At 47.0% G+C, this 19,092-nt stretch overlaps 1 protein-coding gene across 2 annotated transcripts in view; it reads left to right on the forward strand.

The window, feature by feature from the left end:
* The first annotated feature begins 7,219 nt into the window (after positions 1-7,219).
* SSTR5 (somatostatin receptor 5) overlaps positions 7,220-19,092 on the forward strand; it is a 55,268-nt gene continuing 43,395 nt past the window's right edge. Inside the window, exon 1 of one of the 2 annotated variants that reach the window (XM_063934871.1) lies at positions 7,220-7,968. The gene's annotated coding sequence lies outside the window, so the exon portion shown is untranslated. Of the gene's footprint in view, positions 7,969-8,325; positions 8,400-19,092 lie in introns of those variants that run through there. The other variant, XM_063934872.1, reaches the window with a different exon arrangement.

The raw sequence follows: 19,092 nt of genomic DNA on the forward strand, positions 1-19,092 counted from the left end.
CTCCAGTGTCGACGGTGAAGAGACAAATGTGACTTCCAGTAGGGCCACACGTTACATGATTGAGGCAATGGAAAATGTTTTACACATTTCTGATAATACGAGTACCACCAAAAAGGGGTATTATGTTCGGTGAGGAAAAACTACCTGTAGTTTTCCTGAATCTAAGAATTTAAATGAGGTGTGTGATGATGCGTGGGTTTCCCCCGATAACAACTGATAATTTCTAAAATGTTATTGGCATTATATCCTTTCCCGCCAGAGGTTAGGGTGCGTTGGGAAACACCCCCTAGGGTGGTTAAAGCGCTCACACGCTTGTAAGAACAAGGGCTCTACCCTCTCCTGAGATGGCCGCCCTTAAGGATCCTGCTGATAGAAAGCAGGAGGGTATCCTAAAATGTATTTACACACATACTGGTGTTATACTGCGACCAGCAATCGCCTCAGCCTGGATGGGCAGTGCTGGGTTGGCGTGGTCGGATTCCCTGACTGAAAATATTGATACCCTAGATAGGGACAGTATATTATTGCCTATAGAGCATTTAAAAGATGCATTTCTATATATGCGTGATGCACAGCGGAATATTTGCCGACTGGCATCAAGTCTAAGTGAGTTGTCCATTTCTGCCAGTAGAGGGTTATGGACACGACTGTGGTCAGGTGATGCGGATTCCAAACGGCATTTGGAAGTATTGCCTTATTAAGGGGAGGAGTTATTTGGGGTCGGTCTTTCAGACCTGGTGGCCACGGCAACAGCTGGGAAATCCACGTTTGTACCCCAGGTCGCCTCTCAACATAAGAAGACGCTGTATTATCAGGCGCAGTCTTTAAGCGGGCAAAAGGTTCCTCATTTCTGCCCCGTGACAGAGGGAGAGGAAAAAGGCTGCAGAAATCAGCCAGTTCCCAGGAACAGAAGCCTTCTCCCGCCTCTGCCAAGCCATCAGTATGACGCTGGGGCTTTACAAGCAGAATAAGGCACGATGGGGCCCCGTCTCAATGAATTTCAGCGCGCAGTGGGCTCACTCGCAAGTAGACCCCTGGATCCTTCAGGTGATATCTCAGGGGTACAGATTGGAATTCGAGACGTCTCCCCCTCGCCGTTTCCTAAAGTCGGCTTTACCGATGTCTCCCTCTGACAGGGAGGCAGTTTTGGAAGCCATTCACAAGCTGTATTCCCAGCAGGTGATAATCAAGGTACCCCTCCTGCAACAGGGAACGGGGTATTATTCCACACTGTTGTGGTACCGAAGCCGGACGGCTCGGTGAGACCGATTTTAAATCTAAAATCTTGAACACTTACATACGGAGGTTCATATTCAAGATCGAGTCACTCAGAGCAGTGATTGCGAACTTGGAAGAAGGGGACTACATGATGTCTCGGGACATCAAGGATGCTTACCTTCATGTCCCAATTTACCCTTCTCACCAAGGGTACCTCATGTTTGTGGTACAGAACTGTCACTATCAGTTTCAGACGCTGCCGTAGGGATGGTCCACGGCACCCCGGGTCTTTACCAAGGTAAGGGCCGAAAAGATGATACTCCTTCGAAGGAAGGGAATTTTAGTTATCCCTTACTTGGACGATTCCCTGATAAGGGTAAGATCCAGGGAACAGTTGGAGGTCGGTGTAGCACTATCTCATGTAGTGTTGCGGCAGCACGATTGGATTCTCAATATTCCAAAATCGCAGCTGATTCCGACGACTCGTCTTCTGTTCCTAGGGAGGATCCTGGACACAGTCCAGAAAAAGGTGTTTCTCCCGGAGGAGAAAGTCAGGGAGTTATCCGAGCTAGTCGGGAACCTCCTATAACCGAGCCAAGTCTCAGTACATCAATGAAAGGGTTCTGGGAAAAATGGTGGCTTCCTACGAAGCAATCCCATTAGGCAGATTCCACGCAAGAAATTTCCAGTGGGACCTGCTGGACAAATGGTCCGGGTCGCATCTTCAGATGCATCAGCGGATAACCCTGTCACCAAGGACAAGGGTGTCTCTCCTGTGGTGGTTGCAGAGTGCTCATCTTCTAGAGGGCCGCAGATTCGACATTCAGGACTGGGTCCTGGTGACCACGGATGCCAGCCTGCGAGGCTGGGGAGCAGTCACACAGGGAAGGATTTTCCAGGGCTTATGGTCAAGCCTGGAGACATCACTTCACATAAATATCCTGAAGCTAAGGGCCATTTACAATGCTCTAAGCTCAGCAAGATCTCTGCTTCAAGGTCACCCGGAGTTGATCCATTCGGACAACATCACGGCAGTCACCCACGTAAACAGACAGGGTGGCACAAGAAGCAGGAGGGCAATGGCAGAAGCTGCAAGGATTCTTCGCTGGGCGGAAAATCATGTGATAGCACTGTCAGCAGTATTCATTCCGGGAGTGGACAACTGGGAAGCAGACTTCCTCAGCAGACACGACCTCCACCCGGGAGAGTGGGGACTTCACCCAGAAGTCTTCCACATGTTTATAAAACTCGACAAGTATTGCGCCAGGTCAAGGGACCCTCAGGCAATAGCGGTAGACGCTCTGGTAACACAGTGGGTGTACCAGTCAGTGTATGTGTTCCTTCCTCTGCCTCTCATACCCAAGGTATTGAAAATTATAAGATGGAGAGGAGTAAGCACTATATTCGTGGCTCCGGATTGGCCAAGAAGGACTTGGTAACCGGAACTTCAAGAGATGCTCACGGAGGATCCGTGGCCTCTACCTCTAAGAAGGGACCTGCTCCAGCAAGGACCCTGTCTGTTCCAAGACTTACCGCGGCTGCGTTTGACGGCATGGCGGTTGAACGCCGGATCCTGAAGGAGAAAGGCATTCCGGATGAAATCATTCCTATCCTGATCAAAGCCAGGAAGGATATAACCGCAAAACATTATCACCGCATTTGGCGAAAATATGTTGCGTGGTGCGAGGCCAGTAAGGCCCCGACGGAGGAATTTTCAACTAGGTCGATTCCTACATTTCCTGCAAACAGGAGTGTCTATGGGTCTGAAATTGGGGTCCATTAAGGTTCAAATTTCGGCCCTGTCAATTTTCTTCCAAAAAGAACTAGCTTCAGTACCTGAAGTTTAGACGTTTGTAAAAGGGGTACTGTATATACAGCCTCCTTTTGTGCCTCCAGTGGCACTTTGGGATCTCAATGTAGTTTTTGGGTTCCAAAAGTCACATTGGTTTGAACCACTTAAATATGTGGAGTTAAAATATCTCACATGGAAAGTGGTCATGCTGTTGGCCCTGGCCTGGGCCAGGTGCGTGTCAGAATTGGCGGCTTTATCCTGTAAAAGCCCTCATCTGATTTTCCATTCGGACAGGGCGGAATTGAGGACTCGTCCTCAGTTTCTCCCTAAGGTGGTTTTCAGCGTTTCACCTGAATCAACCTATGGTGGTGCCTGCGGCTACTAGGGACTTGGAGGACTCCAAGTTGCTAGACGTTGTCAGGGCCCTGGAAATATAGGTTTCCAGGACGGCTGGAGTCAGAAAATCTGACTCGTTGTTTATTCTGTATGCACCCAACAAGCTGGGTGCTCCTGCTTCTAAGCAGACTATTGCTCGTTGGATTTGTAGTACAATTCAGCTTGCACATTCTGTGGCAGGCCTGCCACAGCCAAAAATCTGTAAATGCCCACTCCACAAGGAAGGTGGGCTCATCTTGGGCGGCTGCCCGAGGGGTCTCGGCTTTACAACTTTGCCGAGCAGCTACTTGGTCAGGAGCAAATACGTTTGTAAAATTCTAAAAATTTGATACCCTGGCTGAGGAGGACCTGGAGTTCTCTCATTGGTGCTGCAGAGTCATCCGCACTCTCCCGCCCGTTTGGGAGCTTTGGTATAATCCCCATGGTCCTTACGGAGTCCCCAGCATCCACTTAGGACGTCAGAGAAAATAAGAATTTACTTACCGATAATTCTATTTCTCGTAGTCCGTAGTGGATGCTGGGCGCCCATCCCAAGTGCGGATTGTCTGCAATACTTGTACATAGTTATTGTTAACTAAATCGGGTTATTGTTGTAGTGAGCCATCTTTTCTAGAGGCTCCTCTGTTATCATGCTGTTAACTGGGTTCAGATCACAAGTTGTACGGTGTGATTGGTGTGGCTGGTATGAGTCTTACCCGGGATTCATGAATCCTTCCTTATTGTGTACGCTCGTCCGGGCACAGTGTCCTAACTGAGGCTTGGAGGAGGGTCATAGGGGGAGGAGCCAGTGCACACCAGGTAGTCCTAAAGCTTTTACTTTTGTGCCCAGTCTCCTGCGGAGCCGCTATTCCCCATGGTCCTTACGGAGTCCCCAGCATCCACTACGGACTACGAGAAATAGAATTATCGGTAAGTAAATTCTTATTTTATACAGTCAAAACTGGCGCAAATGTTAGTCTAACAGGAAAGGCTCTGCCTCCCTTCACCGCACGTCACTGATCTATAGATATATCTGGTCATCACCTGTGCTGCAAGGCCAACGCAATGTCTGTGACTGACGTTGTTCACAGATATATCGCTGATACACCACCCGCCAATGCACCCATGATATATCGGCCATAATCTGAACGGCTGATATATCGATCAGTATATACCCAGCATAAGGTAAGTCTAGCACCACCTCATTGCTATCATCTATTTACCATTAACCCCCCCCCCACCAGTGGCATCAGCCTCATCCCCACCCCCCCACAATAGTAGTATATTCCCCACACACATCCAGTGCCCATAAGTAGCCATTGATGTATTACTCTGTCTCCTAACTGGCAGTAAACTCACGTAGTACTTAGGGAGGCCAATCCCGGGATCGGGATCGGTGGGATCACGGGATTTGGACCCAAAAATGCCGGGATTTGAATCCCGGGATTGGAGCCTCCAATCCCGGGATTCAAGGGATTACATTGCGCATGTGCGGGAGGGTGGGTGTAAGTAATATTACTTACTAACATTAGGTGGGCGGCAGCCATGGACAAGCTGAACGCGGCGGCACTTCAAATGTAGCGCCAGCCACCAGCCAATCAGAGCTGGCGGACCGGCAGCCAATCAGGGAAGCTGCCGCAGCAGCGGCAGCCAATCAGGAGCGACTGCTGCGGCCGCTTCCCTGATTGGCTGCCGGTCCGCCAGCTCTGGTTGGCTGGCAGCCGGCGCTTCATTTGAAATGCCGCCGCGTTCAGTGTGTCCATGGCTGCCGCGGCCACCCGCCTAATAGTAACTGTTATTACTTACACCCACCCTCCCTCCCGTGCCGCTACCTACAGCCTTCCTCCCTCCCGTGCCGCTACTAACCCTCCCGCGCCGCTACCTACACCCGCCCTCCCACAACGCCACCTACACCCACCCTCCCGCACCGCTACCTACACCCTCCCTACCTCCTGCATCGCTACCTACACCCTCCCTCCTGCACCGCTACCTACACCCTCCCTCCAGCGCTGCTCCCTACAACCTTCAATGATCCCTACTGCAATCCCGGGATCCCGGGATTGAAAAAACAGCCCGGGATTGGCCTCCCTAGTAGTACTATAACCCCTCACTCGCCCCCTAGTGGTAAGAAGTACCTATTAGCAGTAACCCCTCACATCCCCAGTGATTATAGAGCTCCCTCCCCCGTAATTCAGAGTATAGTTGAGTTGGCCATAGGGGGGGGGGGATTACCGTGGTCGCATCAGGGAAAGCCCACCCCTTGTGACTTTGCCAGTTAAGTGCCAAGGGAGTCCTACGTGAGGCCATCTTATTTTATAAATGTCAGAGACCGCTTTTGATTTTACAGTATGGAGTACATTATCCCATGTAATACATATATGTTTGCAGTCTGCTGCATCTACACCGACAGTTGTATGTTCCGTAACGGAGCACTTTCACGAGTCACGTGACACAAGTTACATCACCACAGCACTTTCTTGGCATTTTGGGTTCCCAAATAAAGTACAGAGTTTGGCCCTTTGGGGGAGATATACTAAGCCTTGGAGAGTGATATAGTGGAGAGAGTAACAGACAATCACCTCCTAACCATCATTTTTCAAACACAGCCTGTAACATGGCATTTAGGAGCTGATTGGTTCGTACTTTAGCTCTCTCCAAGGCTTCGTGCTCCCATAATATTTTACTGAGTGCTAATATCTCTATACACTGAAACCATATTTGAAATCAGCACAAAGACGACACTTGTCACAAGCCACCTGCATACAGGTCCATTCACTTACATTAATAATGTAATGGGCAGTACGGATGGTGTAATGGTTAGCATTATTGCCTCACAGCACTGAGGACATGGGTTTGATTCCCACCATGGCCCTAACTGTGTGGAGTTTGTATATTTTCCTCCGGGTACTCCGGTTTCTTCCCACAATCCAAAAATATACTGGTAGGTTAATTAGCTCCCAACAAAAATTAACCCTAGCATGAATTTGTGTGTACATGTGGTAGGGAATATTGGCCCTCATTCCGAGTTGTTCACTCGCTAGCTGCTTTTAGCAGCCGTGCAAGCGCTAAGCCGCCGCCCTCTGGGAGTGTATCTTAGCTTAGCAGAAGTGCGAACGAAAGGATCGCAGCGCTGCTACAAAAAAAGATTGTGCAGTTTCTGAGCAGCTCCAGACCTACTCCTAGCTTGCAAACACTTCAGACTATTTAGTTCCTGCTTTGACGTCACAAACACGCCCTGCGTTCGGCCAGCCACGCCTGCGTTTCCCCAGGCACGCCTGCGTTTGTATCTGACACGCCTGCGTTTTTACACACACTCCCCGAAAACGGTCAGTTACCTCCCAGAAACACCCACTTCCTGTCAATCACTCTGCGGCCAGCAGTGCGATTGAAAAGCGTCGCTAGACCTTGTGTGAAACTGCATCGGCTGTTGTGAAAGTACGTCGCGCGTGCGCATTACGTCCCATACGCATGCGCAGAAGTGACGCTTTTTTACCTAATCACTGCGCTGAAAATGAAAACAGCTAGCGAACAACTCGGAATTACCCCCATAGATTGTAAGCTCCACTGGGGCAGGGACTGATGTGAATGGGCAAATATTTTCTGTAAAGCGCTGCAGAATAAGTGTGCGCTATATAAATAACTGGTAATAAATAAATAATTAATTTTGGCTATCAGCATCGATGCGCGTTCAAAAGGCTTGAAGAACACATGTTAAATGGCTAGAATAAGTACTTGTGTGATCGAGCCCTAAGGGTCCCCTGCAGGCATTAATATATAATGGCATTTCACTTTGGTACGGTTTCAGCGTTGCTTACTCCGTGTCACCCACCTCTTCCTCTTCTCTTTGAGTGACTGGAGTATCAAGGGCTTGACAAACGCCGATCATTTCAAATGGAAATCCATAGCACACCTTCCTCTCCCCACAGTGGCTGAATCAATCACACACTTGACTTGGCAGAGCAGTGTGTAATAAGTCCAGAGTGGAGCTAGACTGTGCTGTGTGTGTTTGTGCTCTGCTCTCCGCACAGACTGGTCCTGCACAGAGGCAAAGACATTTCATATATACATATATATATATATATACATACAGTATATATGCTGCAGATCCTTATTAGTTCCTCGCTTGCTGTGTTTCCAGGCATCATCGCCCAGCGTACCAGAAAAGGATAAAGGTTACACCTGTTGTGCAGGAGGGTTCACAAAGTCCCTACACTGCTAAGGATCCCAATATAGTGTTTCATCCACATGACTGAACACAGAAGCCAGGCTGTTCCTCTGCTGAATGGGTCATAGACAGTGAGCGCTGTCAGCCTGTACTGACAAAGGCTATACAATCACAGTAACCTCACAGCATGGGATTTCATTATAAACCCACTGCAAAGACCTGAGAGTGCGGATGCTCCTGGAACACAGCCGATGATCCGGGACTGAGAGGTGGACGGTAATACTACTACTGGGCGACACAGCAGGAGATCTGTGCCAGGATATCTGTGGGGCTGGGTATCTCTATAATGTGAGCAGAGAAATATTTGGGGACATGGGGATCTTGCTAAGAAGATCAGTGAAGAGAGCTACCTATTCAGGTAAGCCAAGTTTGTCTGTGGTACTCAGGCACAAGCATGCATCATTATTATTATTATTATTATTATTATTATTTATTTATTATGACATTATTATTTTGTAAATAGAACTATTAATGTACAAAAGCAGTATGGGTGGAAATATCTTCGTTTCCTGTAGTCAGTACAATGAGGGATAAACTCATACTGTGACTATGAAGATGGAAGTTAGCAAGTGAGCCCCCCCCCCCCCTTCCCCTCCCATTGATGTAGGACTACAACTTGCAGAATAACCTGCCAGCCTCTGCATGCTGAGACTTGTATTCCGATAACAGCTGCGTAGACATAATTTTGCAGACCTGCTGAATATAGGAAGACTCTCCACTATAGTAAGGACAGCGGAGCACATTATCATAGAGTCCAACAGAATCATTGTCTTTCCTCATCTCCTGCGGGTGAGTAATTAATTCTTAACATGCTGTTGATCCACGTGTGATTTTACTCTTCCCTTGTGGCTGATATTTTAATTCTTGGCTTTAATTGGAAATCATTATCATTCAGGAAGATAAGAATTTATTGTTACATTGGACAGAAGTTCATGAAGACGACTTGGCAATACACACTCCTGCTTATATGTGATATTGTGTCTGATAATCTGTGGTTGGTTTTTCTTATCTTCTGATTAGATTTCTATCTTATTTTATTTTCACTCTCAGGCTACAAAGAGTCTTTACTTCTATTACAGAATGCCTGGCTCAAACAGCTGTGTATAGTGCGTTATATTTAGTTTTCTTCCGATAAATCACAGGTTGTGCCTGTAATTCAGAATCCCTGACGTTTCTGAAACTCACAATCCCTGCCGTGTCTGTTTGCCCAATCTGCTTGTATCCCAGAATCCTTCTGCTCTCTGTATGCGGGAATCCCTGCTCCTTCTGTATCCCATAACCCTGGCTCTCTGTATCCCAGAATCCCGACTGTCTGTATCTTAGAATCCCAGCTCTGTATCCCAGAGTCCTGGCTCTCTGTAACCTAGAATTCCTGATTTGTCTGTATCCCAGAACTCTGGCTCTGTCTGTATCCCAGAATCCCAGCTCTGTCTGTATCCCAGAACTCTGGCTCTGTCTGTATCCCAGAATCCCAGCTCTGTCTGTATCCCAGAATCCCAGCTCTGTCTGTATCCCAGAATCCCAGCTCTGTATGTATCCTAGAATCCTGTGTCTGTATCCCAGAATCCCAGCTCTGTCTGTATCCCAGAATCCCAGCTGTCTGTATCCTAGAATCCTGCGTCTGTATCCCAGAATTCCAGCTCTGTCTGTATCCCAGAATCCCAGCTCTGTCTGTATCCCAGAATCCCAGCTCTGTCTGTATCCCAGAATCCCAGCTCTGTCTGTATCCAAGAATCCCAGCTCTGTATGTATCCTAGAATCCTGCGTCTGTATCCCAGAATCCCAGCTCTGTCTGTATCCTAGAATCCTGCGTCTGTATCCCAGAATTCCAGCTCTGTCTGTACCCCAGAATCCTGCGTATGTATCCCAGAATCCCAGCTCTGTCTGTATCCCAGAATCCTGCGTCTGTATCCCAGAATTCCAGCTCTGTCTGTATCCCAGAATCCCAGCTCTGTCTGTATCCCAGAATCCTGCGTCTGTATCCCAGAATTGCAGCTCTGTCTGTATCCCAGAATCCCAGCTCTGTCTGTATCCCAGAATCCCAGCTCTGTCTGTATCCCAGAATCCCAGCTCTGTCTGTATCCCAGAATCCTGCGTCTGTATCCCAGAATCCCAGCTCTGTCTGTATCCCAGAATCCCAGCTCTGTCTGTATCCAAGAATCCCAGCTCTGTCTGTATCCCAGAATTCCAGCTCTGTCTGTATCCCAGAATCCCAGCTCTGTCTGTATCCCAGAATCCTAGCTCTGTCTGTATCCCAGAATCCTGCGTCTGTATCCCAGAATTCCAGCTCTGTCTGTATCCCAGAATCCCAGCTCTGTCTGTATCCCAGAATCCTGCGTCTGTATCCCAGCTCTGTCTGTATCCCAGAATCCTGCGTCTGTATCCCAGAATCCCAGCTCTGTCTGTATCCCAGAATCCTGCGTCTGTATCCCAGAATCCCAGCTCTGTCTGTATCCAAGAATCCTGCGTCTGTATCCCAGAATCCCATCTCTGTCTGTATCCCAGAATCCCAGCTCTGTCTGTATCCCAGAATCCCAGCTCTGTCTGTATCCCAGAATCCCAGCTCTGTCTGTATCCAAGAATCCTGTGTCTGTATCCCAGAATCCCTGCTCTGTCTGCATCACATATATCCCGCTGTCTGTATCCCAGATCTTCGAGTTGTGGCACAGGTGTACTCATTACTGGCTAACACGGGTGGTCTTCTGTTTGCAGGCGGCCAGGCTCCCGATGACAAGCATACCAGTGCCGGAATCCCGACCGCCAGCATACCGACACCTTTTCTCCCTCTTGGGGGTCCACGACCACCCTGGAGGGAGAATAGATAGCGTGGCGTGTGTAGCGCACCACTGTGCCCGCAAGGGGCTCATTTGCGCTCGCCCAGCTGTTGGTATGCTGGCGGTCGGGATTCCGGCGCCGATATGCTGGTCGCTGGGAGCCCAGCCACCGGCATACCCTACTACACCCGCTAACACATTTTGTATCCATAGGTGGTGCTAATTATTTCAGTTATGTTATTGAGGAAATCTGAAAAACATGCACTGTTAGTTGCTGGAGTTGGTGAAAAACACTGCTCTAGGGTTTGATAACTTAATATTCATTGAAAAGAAGTGTTTTAAAGACATACGAGTACATTTTGGTTAAAGACAGTAAAAAACTGTGTGATAGATTTATTACAGTACAACAGAGCAAGTATGTAAACGCTTTCTCTGCATCCAAAAGGAAACTCATTGACTTTCACCTAGTCCGAGCTTAGCATACATGACTACAGACACAATGTAGACAATGTTCCAAGAATCCTAAGCAACATTGGGGCTAATTCAGACCTGATCGTAGATGTGCTACACATCTACGATCAGTCACACTGACATGCGGGGGGACGCCCAGCACAGGGCTAGCCCGCCCCGCATGTCAGTCCCTGCCCCGTCGCACAAGTACAAAAGCATCACACAGCGGCGATGCTTTTGTACTTTAGGAGTAGCTCCCAGCCAGCGCAGCTCCTGCATGTGACGTCCCGCAGCCGCCGTGGGCCGCCCCCCCCCCCCCCCCAACAGACCGAGCACGTCTGCGATGCCCGGACCGCGTCCCCTAAATGGCGGCCAAATGCCGCCAGCCCGCCCCCTCCCGTCCAGCTACCACCTCTGCCTGTCAATCAGGCAGTGGCAATCGCAGGGCTACGCCGGCGCCGGCGTAGTTCATACCTGATCGGCTGCTGTGCACAGCACCGATCAGGTCTGATTCAGCCCCTTTATACACTCATATCATGCTCCGGGCCCCATCTGATCACGTGATTATCTCTCTTCTATGACACTTTTCTGGGGAAAATACAGCTTTATGATATGGCAGTAGCATAAACTGGTCTGTTTCCTCTGGATGTTATGTTTTATAGATCACTCTCAGGTCTATAGCCAGTAAGTGAAGTATTTACACTGGACCCTGTGTTTAATATATAATGGGACTCTGCTTTTCACATCCTTTATCTTACATCAGAAAGGTTCACTACGAACAACTGTCTACTGTCTCACATGTTGGGGGTAATTCCAAGTTGATCGCAGCAGGATCTTTGTTAGCAGTTGGGCAAAACCATGTGCACTGCAGGGGGGCAGATATAACATGTGCAGAGAGAGTTAGATTTGGGTGGGTTATATTGTTTCTGTGCAGGGTAAATACTGGCTGTTTTATTTTTACACTGCAAATTAGATTGCAGATTGAACACACCCCACCCAAATCTAACTCTCTCTGCACATGTTACATCTGCCTCCCCTGCAGTGCACATGCTTTTTGCCCAATTGCTAACAAAAATCCTGCTGCGATCAACTTGGAATTACCCCCGTTACCTTTAATAATCTTTTTACTATTCTAATTTTTAATTTCTTTAAAAGTATACTGCAGAGGCATGTAGTATATAGCTAGGAATATTGGTGTTTCTATAGTGGGTGCAATGTGTGACGTGCACATGGGCCCATGGGTTCAGGAGGGCCCACACCGCACCTATGTTTTAACACTAACCTTTTTCCGGAGTCCAACTTCGGAAGCTACAGTGGCGGCAAAAAGTCACAGCCAAAATGGCTGCAGCGCATGCGCAGTAGTGAAATTAGTATCCGGAACATGGGGGGCACCATGTTTCTGGAGACCTGCGCATGTAGACCCCGGCACAATGAAGAGACTACTACACCGTGGAGAATAGGGGGCCCACTCATATCTTATTAATAATAATAATAATAATAATACTGACATCTAAGAGGATCAATTATAGAGATGTGTTTAATATAATACAATAAAGGAATAAGGGCAGGGACATTGATTTAGCATTATAACGAGGGTCCTATAGTATAATTCCAAACATTGTTCTACAGGAATCATTATCCACAAAGCTACGGCAATAAGGGGAGAGGCCATCCTAGTACAGTAAGTGTGCCTAGATCTTCCAAAGTGACAGACCACCCGTACTTCCTCCTATACCCCTGTCAGATATGTGACCCGGGAATTTGCCGTGTCTAGCAGCCAGCAAATTCTCAGCTCTTTGACCCTGGTCGGGAAAAGGGTCGGGGACCCAGGGCTTACTATTCTCAGCTCTTTGACCCTGGTCGGGAAAAGGGTCGGGGACCCAGGGCTTACTCCCGGGTTGTGTCCTATCACACATGCAGAATGGCAATATGGTGGGGGAGCTGCCTGAAATGAACCCTAACTGCCTGATTCAGTACAGTTAGGAGCTATACAAGGATTTAGTAAACGATTCGTTTACCAAAAAAACACTACATAGGACACGAGGGCACGCCCTGAGGTTAGAAGAAAAATAAATTCCATACTCAACGGAGAAAAGGGTTCTTCACAGTAAGAGCAGTAAGGATTTGGAATTCTCTGCCAGAGAAGGTTGTAATGTTGGACTCAATCAATAAGTTTAAAAATGGATTAGATAAATTCTTAGCGGAAAAAAATATCCAGGGATACAGCATTTAATTAACATAAAAAAATAAAACAAAAATAAAAAATTATAATATAGGTTGAACTCGATGGACATTTGTCTTTTTTCATCCTCAACAACTATGTAACTATGTATATGCATTTTGTTCTGTGACTTAGCAAATGTCAAGCTTTGGCAATATGCTGCAAGTCTCAGCCTGCTTACCCAACTTTTGGCCCACATTGCATGCTGGGACCTGTAGTTCCACATCAGATGGAGAACCGCAGCACTAACAGCTGTCTAAATAAATCAGCGGTCTAAATAAATCAGAATTAGTGGATAGAATTCAAGAGTCAAGAGGAAACTTTGGAAAATCATTGACCGGATGGTCGCTGACGGAGTACTGGAATTCAGAGAGGGTCAGGGCATGGGGTGCTAAGAGTTAAGATGAAATCAATCATCATTTTCATCTCTCTGTCAACCTGTGCCCTTATCTACACAGAACAAATCTCTTATCTAGGTTAATGATTGATGGTACCTTGGATAGTGCAGGTAAACTTTCTCTGGCTGAGAGCAAAATAAATACTGGGGGACGGCTGGAGCTGGGTCAGGATAATATGCAATAAACGTGGGAGAAGTGGGCAAATAAATGAGCTGGATACAGCAGGGAGCGCACTGATTGTCTGTATTCAGCATTTGGTCAGTAGCTTAGTAACAAGCCGTTTTTAAGTCAGTCTCTCCAGCAACCAGGCATCAACTGCAGCTCCAGTTCCCCACCAGGAGAGGGGTGCGTGACCACACGGTGGCTTCAATGTGAATTAAACACACCGCAGAGTCAGTTCCACAGCTTAGGTTAGCAGAATTGGCTGAATAATTGTCATTTGACACAATTGGAATCTACAGACACACACAGAGACACAGACACAGCAAAAAGCGTCTCTATCTTTCTATGTAACCTGTTCTATACGTTCTTGCTCAAATTCCATCAAACATAGGTAATGCGGAAATCTTGCACTATAAACGCATGCAGGGGATCATACTCTATAGTGTGCTACTGGATTCAGATTGATTGGAAGGAGACGGCCGTTTCGCCAAGAACTTAACTGTTTCGGAAGCATCAGACCGGAATTCCCTGGTTAGATGCAGTTTTCTTAGTGTATTAAACACACCCCTTTGCTGCCTTTTGAAGAAGCAAATACAGTAAAATAGTTTCCAGCCAATCATGTGCCACCTTTTATGGAATAGAATGCCAACGTCCTTTTCAATAGTGTATTAAACACACCCCTTTGCTGCCTTTTGAAGAAGCAAATACAGTAAAACAGCTTCCAGCCAATCATGTGCCACCTTTTATGGAATAGAATGCCAACGTCCTTTTCAAAAGTATAATGCAGATCTCTCATAGACATTCTTTGTAAATACCTGATTTTGCCGTTAAATGCTATGGCAAAATCATCTAAAAATCTCCACTTTTGCCACCCTATTACATTTGGCCCATGATACAGTATTTCTCAGTGCTCTTAAGGGTCAGTTCATGAAGTTTTGCACATTTTCCCCATTACCCATCATTTGCTATCAAAGCCTACAGCAGCAATATGAAATTATTTTTCTGCACTATTTGGGATTCTCTTGGTCCGACAACACTGTCCAGGGGAAAAGTAAAATTTAAAAGTGGTATCTTACACTACATATCCAACTTATGTTCTTTTAGGTCCAACATAAGCTGTTCCTACACATGCTATTAATTTTAGCCAATAGGAAGCCATTATTTTAGGACATATTTTAAACAATGTGAGCTATTGTAAAAGTATCTAGATGAAATGGTCTTTCATGGGAAAACATTGCGTAGTTTATGTGGGAAAGATTGAGTGGCCACTTTATCATGTACATCTGCACATTAATACAAATACAGAGTCATTCAATCATGAGGCAACAACATAAAAAGCATGCAGACACGGTCAAGAGGTTCAGTTGTCGCTCAGACCAAACACCAGAATGAAGAAAAGTGTAGTCTATGTTAATTGACCAGTGTTTTATTGATGGAGCAGACGGATGGTATTATTATGTCAGAAACTGCTCATCTTAATGCACAATAATCTCTACAGCCACTACAGTTTACAGAGAAGGGTGCAAAAAACAGCGAGCGGCAATCCTGTTGGCAAAAATTACTTGTTAAAGGTGATAGGAAGGCGACAATAACTCAAATAACCATGCGTAACAGTGGTGTACAGAAGAGCATCTCTGAAGGTGCAGCTTGTTGAACCTTGAAATGGATGGGATACCGCAGCAGAGGTACACACTGCATTTCAATGTTGTCAGCTAAGAACGGGAAACTAGCTAGAGTGGGCACAGGCTCGCCAACACTGCACTGAGTGGTAAAACATCAACTGGTCTGACACGTCTTGAGGCTGCTATGACATGCAGCTTCAAGAACTTGCTGTGAACTATATGAATCCATGCATCCGTCCTGCCTAGTGTCAATGATTCAGGATGCTGGTGGTGTCATGGTGTAGGGGATGTTTTCTCAGCACACATTAGGCCCCTTAATACCAATTAAAGATTGTTTAAATGCCACAGCCTACCTGAGTATACTTTATAGCCATGTGCATCCCTTTATGGCCACAGTCTGCCCATCCCCTATTAGTGACTTCCACCTGTGATGGAACGGGGAACTCACAGCATTAAAGTGCAGCCGATACATCTGCTGTAACCGTGTGGCGCTGTCATGTCGCCATGGGTCAGAGCAGGGGCGTCACCAGGTCTGGTGTCACTCTGTAGCCCGTGGCCAAAAGGGGGTGTGGCCTAAATTGGAGGGGGTGGCCTCGTGGAAATTCTGATGACATCACTCCGGGGGCAGCTCTGCATCCCCTGAGATGCTGGACTGCCCCCAGAAACTGGGCTCCCTGCAGTGTCAGCACTCAGCTCCTCTTCAGTGATGGGAGCGGGTGCTGCAGGAGATTGTCACACTGCAGCACCCGCTCCTGTCACTGCAATGGAGCTGGAATTTCAGTGCGTGCCACCCCACCCCCCTCCTGATGCCACTGGGTCAGAGTCTGTGAGGAATGTTTCCAGGACCTTGTTGTATCCATGCCATGAATAATTCAGGTGGAGGTGGAGGATAGCTTCACCTAAGACTGTGACCGCTGACAGTGTCGGACTGACCCACATGGGGAAAATCCCCGGTGGGCCCCACTGCACGAGGTACTCTGGTGGAGCAGCACCACTGATAAATAAGGGGGGTAATTCTGAGTTGATCGCAGCAGGAAATTTTTTAGCAGTTGGGCAGAACCATGTGCACTGCAGGGGGGTCAGATATAACATGTGCAGAGAGAGTTAGATTTGGGTGGGGTGTGTTCAATCTGCAATCTAATTTGCAGTGTAAAAATAAAGCAGCCAGTATTTACCCTGCACAGAAACAAAATAACCCACCCAAATCTAACTCTCTCTGCACATGTTATATCTGCCTCCCCTGCAGTGCACATGGTTTTGCCCAACTGCTAACAAAGTTCCTGCTGCGATCAACTCAGAATTACCCCCAAGGTTGCTTGGCTCATTCTATAGAAACTACACCAACATTCACATAATGATTTGCTGACCCCACCCCTTAAACATGGGCTCTTTCAACTGCATTTCCCCAGTGGGCCCACCATGCCCCAGTCCGACACTGGCAACTGAGAGCATTTATTGATAAAAACAGATTTAAAGAAAATATCAACTATGTCACTGTATATTCCACTGAAACATTATTGTGCTGGGATTACATTGTTGTTGTTGTTGCTGCCAAGACTTAATAATAGACTTGCATACCTCCCAACATGACCCTCTCCAGGAGGGACAGAGTGTCATCACCCGTGGTGAAACCCCTTTCTTATGCATTATCCTGTTCAAAACAGGTGTCGGCATCACACATTATGAGGAAAGTCCAGGAGCAGAGCATTGTGTCATGTTGGGATGGAATAGACTTGGCTACAAGTGAAATAGCAATAAGTTAGCTATCTTCATTTATTGTGTTTTAACTTTTGAAGTCAGTGAATCAATAGACTTCGGAAGGATGCTGTAATGATTATCAGTACTAGGAAGGAAGACCGGAACGCTGTGTATAAAGGGTTTATTTTCTCATACTGAAGCTGTGCACACCTGTCCTGAGGATAAGCTTACAGGCTGTGGAATAGAGGCTGCAGACCGTGACGAGTCACACGGGATAGTCATGCTGCAAATATTCGGAGGCAGAAAGTGTTCTTCATACACTCACTGTAGCCGTAGCTGGAGGGTGCAGGTAGAGGTGAGTGGGGAAAAAGAGAAAATACACATCACAGTATATGCGAAAACGTTCTCTTTGCTGTGATTGTTATTTGTTAAACACAAGCAGCAAGTAGATGGCAGAGCATTTACTCTTAATATTAACCCATGGGTGGTCATTCCGAATTGATCGCAGCCAGCAACTTTTTGCTGCTGCTGCGATCAGCTAGTCCACGCCTATGGGGGAGTGTATTTTAGCTTAGCAGGGCTGCGATCGCTTGTGCAGTCCTGCTATGCTTAAAAATTTCAAGCAGATCAAGACTAGCCCTGGACATACTTACCCTGCGCGACGATCTCAGCGATGCTGGAGCCGGCTTTGACGTCAGACATCCGCCCTCCGTTCTCCTGGACACGCCTGCGTTTTCTTCTCCACTCCCCGAAAACGGCTGGCAACGGTCCGGAGATGCCCAGGAACGCCTTCTTTCTGACAATCTTCTTGCGGTCGGCTCTGCGACCGCTTTCTTCGTTGAGCGCGACGTAACCCGGTGACCCCTGTCGCCGGGCAACCACGCGCATGCGCAGTGGGGCTGCCGCACATGTGCATTCCAGACCCGTTCGCACTGCAGCGACAAACTGCTGCGTGCGAACGGGTCGGAATGACCCCCATATTCTCCAACAGTGTACATCCAGACAATGATGTACGCAAATACAGGGGGTTATTCAGAGTTGGGAGCAGCTTTTGCTAAATTAGCAAAAACTGCTACCTATAAAATCCCATGCTGGGGTGCCGCCCACCACAGGGCGATGCGATCGCTATTCAAAAAAACCTCTAAACAGAGGTTGGCTCCAGTATACGCAGCCAGGCTGCATATACAGATGCACCGCTGCCATGTTTCCCGTCACAGGAAACACAGGCGACATCAACAGGCCGTCCTGAAAACAACCCTGACATGCCTGTGTTTCCTGCTCCCCTCCCCCCAATGCTGCGTTGCCGTCCCCAAACACCCATTACCTGTCATTCATAATGCGAATGCATCGATCTGGGATGCGATCGCATTATGATAGGTCACGTGCGCAGGCAGACGAAGATCGGTCGTTCATTTTCGCCCATCTGTGTCTATCTCTGAATAGCCCCCACAGTACAGCACCATACAGCACACACAGACAGTACTGTATACAGACAATGCCGATCATATAGTCCTATGCACACAGACAAGGCTGTACACACAGACATTTCCAATGCATTATCTGTGTGGGGTTTATATGTTCTCCAGTGTTTACATATATTTCCCCAGGTGTTCCAGTGTCATCCCACAAATAGCCTCAGATTACCCCACAATCAACTATTTTTGTTTTTATTTATTATCATTTATTTATTAACAGTTTCTCATATAGCGCGGCATATTCCGTTGCGGTTTACAATTAGAACAACAGTAATAGAACAAAACTGGGTAAAAACAGACAGACATAGAGGTAGGAAGGCCCTGCTTGCAAGCTTACAATCTATGGGATTTTTTATGCACTCATTTTTCTTTTAAGTCTTTAATTCAATGAGAAATAATTGCTTTTTATATTTTTGGGTTTGTTTTTGTTAAATGTAAAATTGTCTCAAATTACCCACAAATCACCTTTTTTTCTACTTTTGTTGTTTAATTAGTTTCTAGTTATCAAAATTCATTTGCTTTTTATATTTTTTTTAACTGTTGTTTTAAAAATGCACAAATCAGCCATTTGACTCCTTTTAAGAAGAAAAGTCAATTAGCTGTGTAATTTACTCACTTTGTTCTCATTTTGTTGGGGTCCAGGAAGGTCTGCCCACTTTTTCATGCACTTCTCCCAAGTCGC

The sequence above is a fragment of the Pseudophryne corroboree genome, chromosome 7 (assembly GCF_028390025.1).
Source record: "Pseudophryne corroboree isolate aPseCor3 chromosome 7, aPseCor3.hap2, whole genome shotgun sequence".
Taxonomy (NCBI): Eukaryota; Metazoa; Chordata; class Amphibia; order Anura; family Myobatrachidae; genus Pseudophryne; species Pseudophryne corroboree.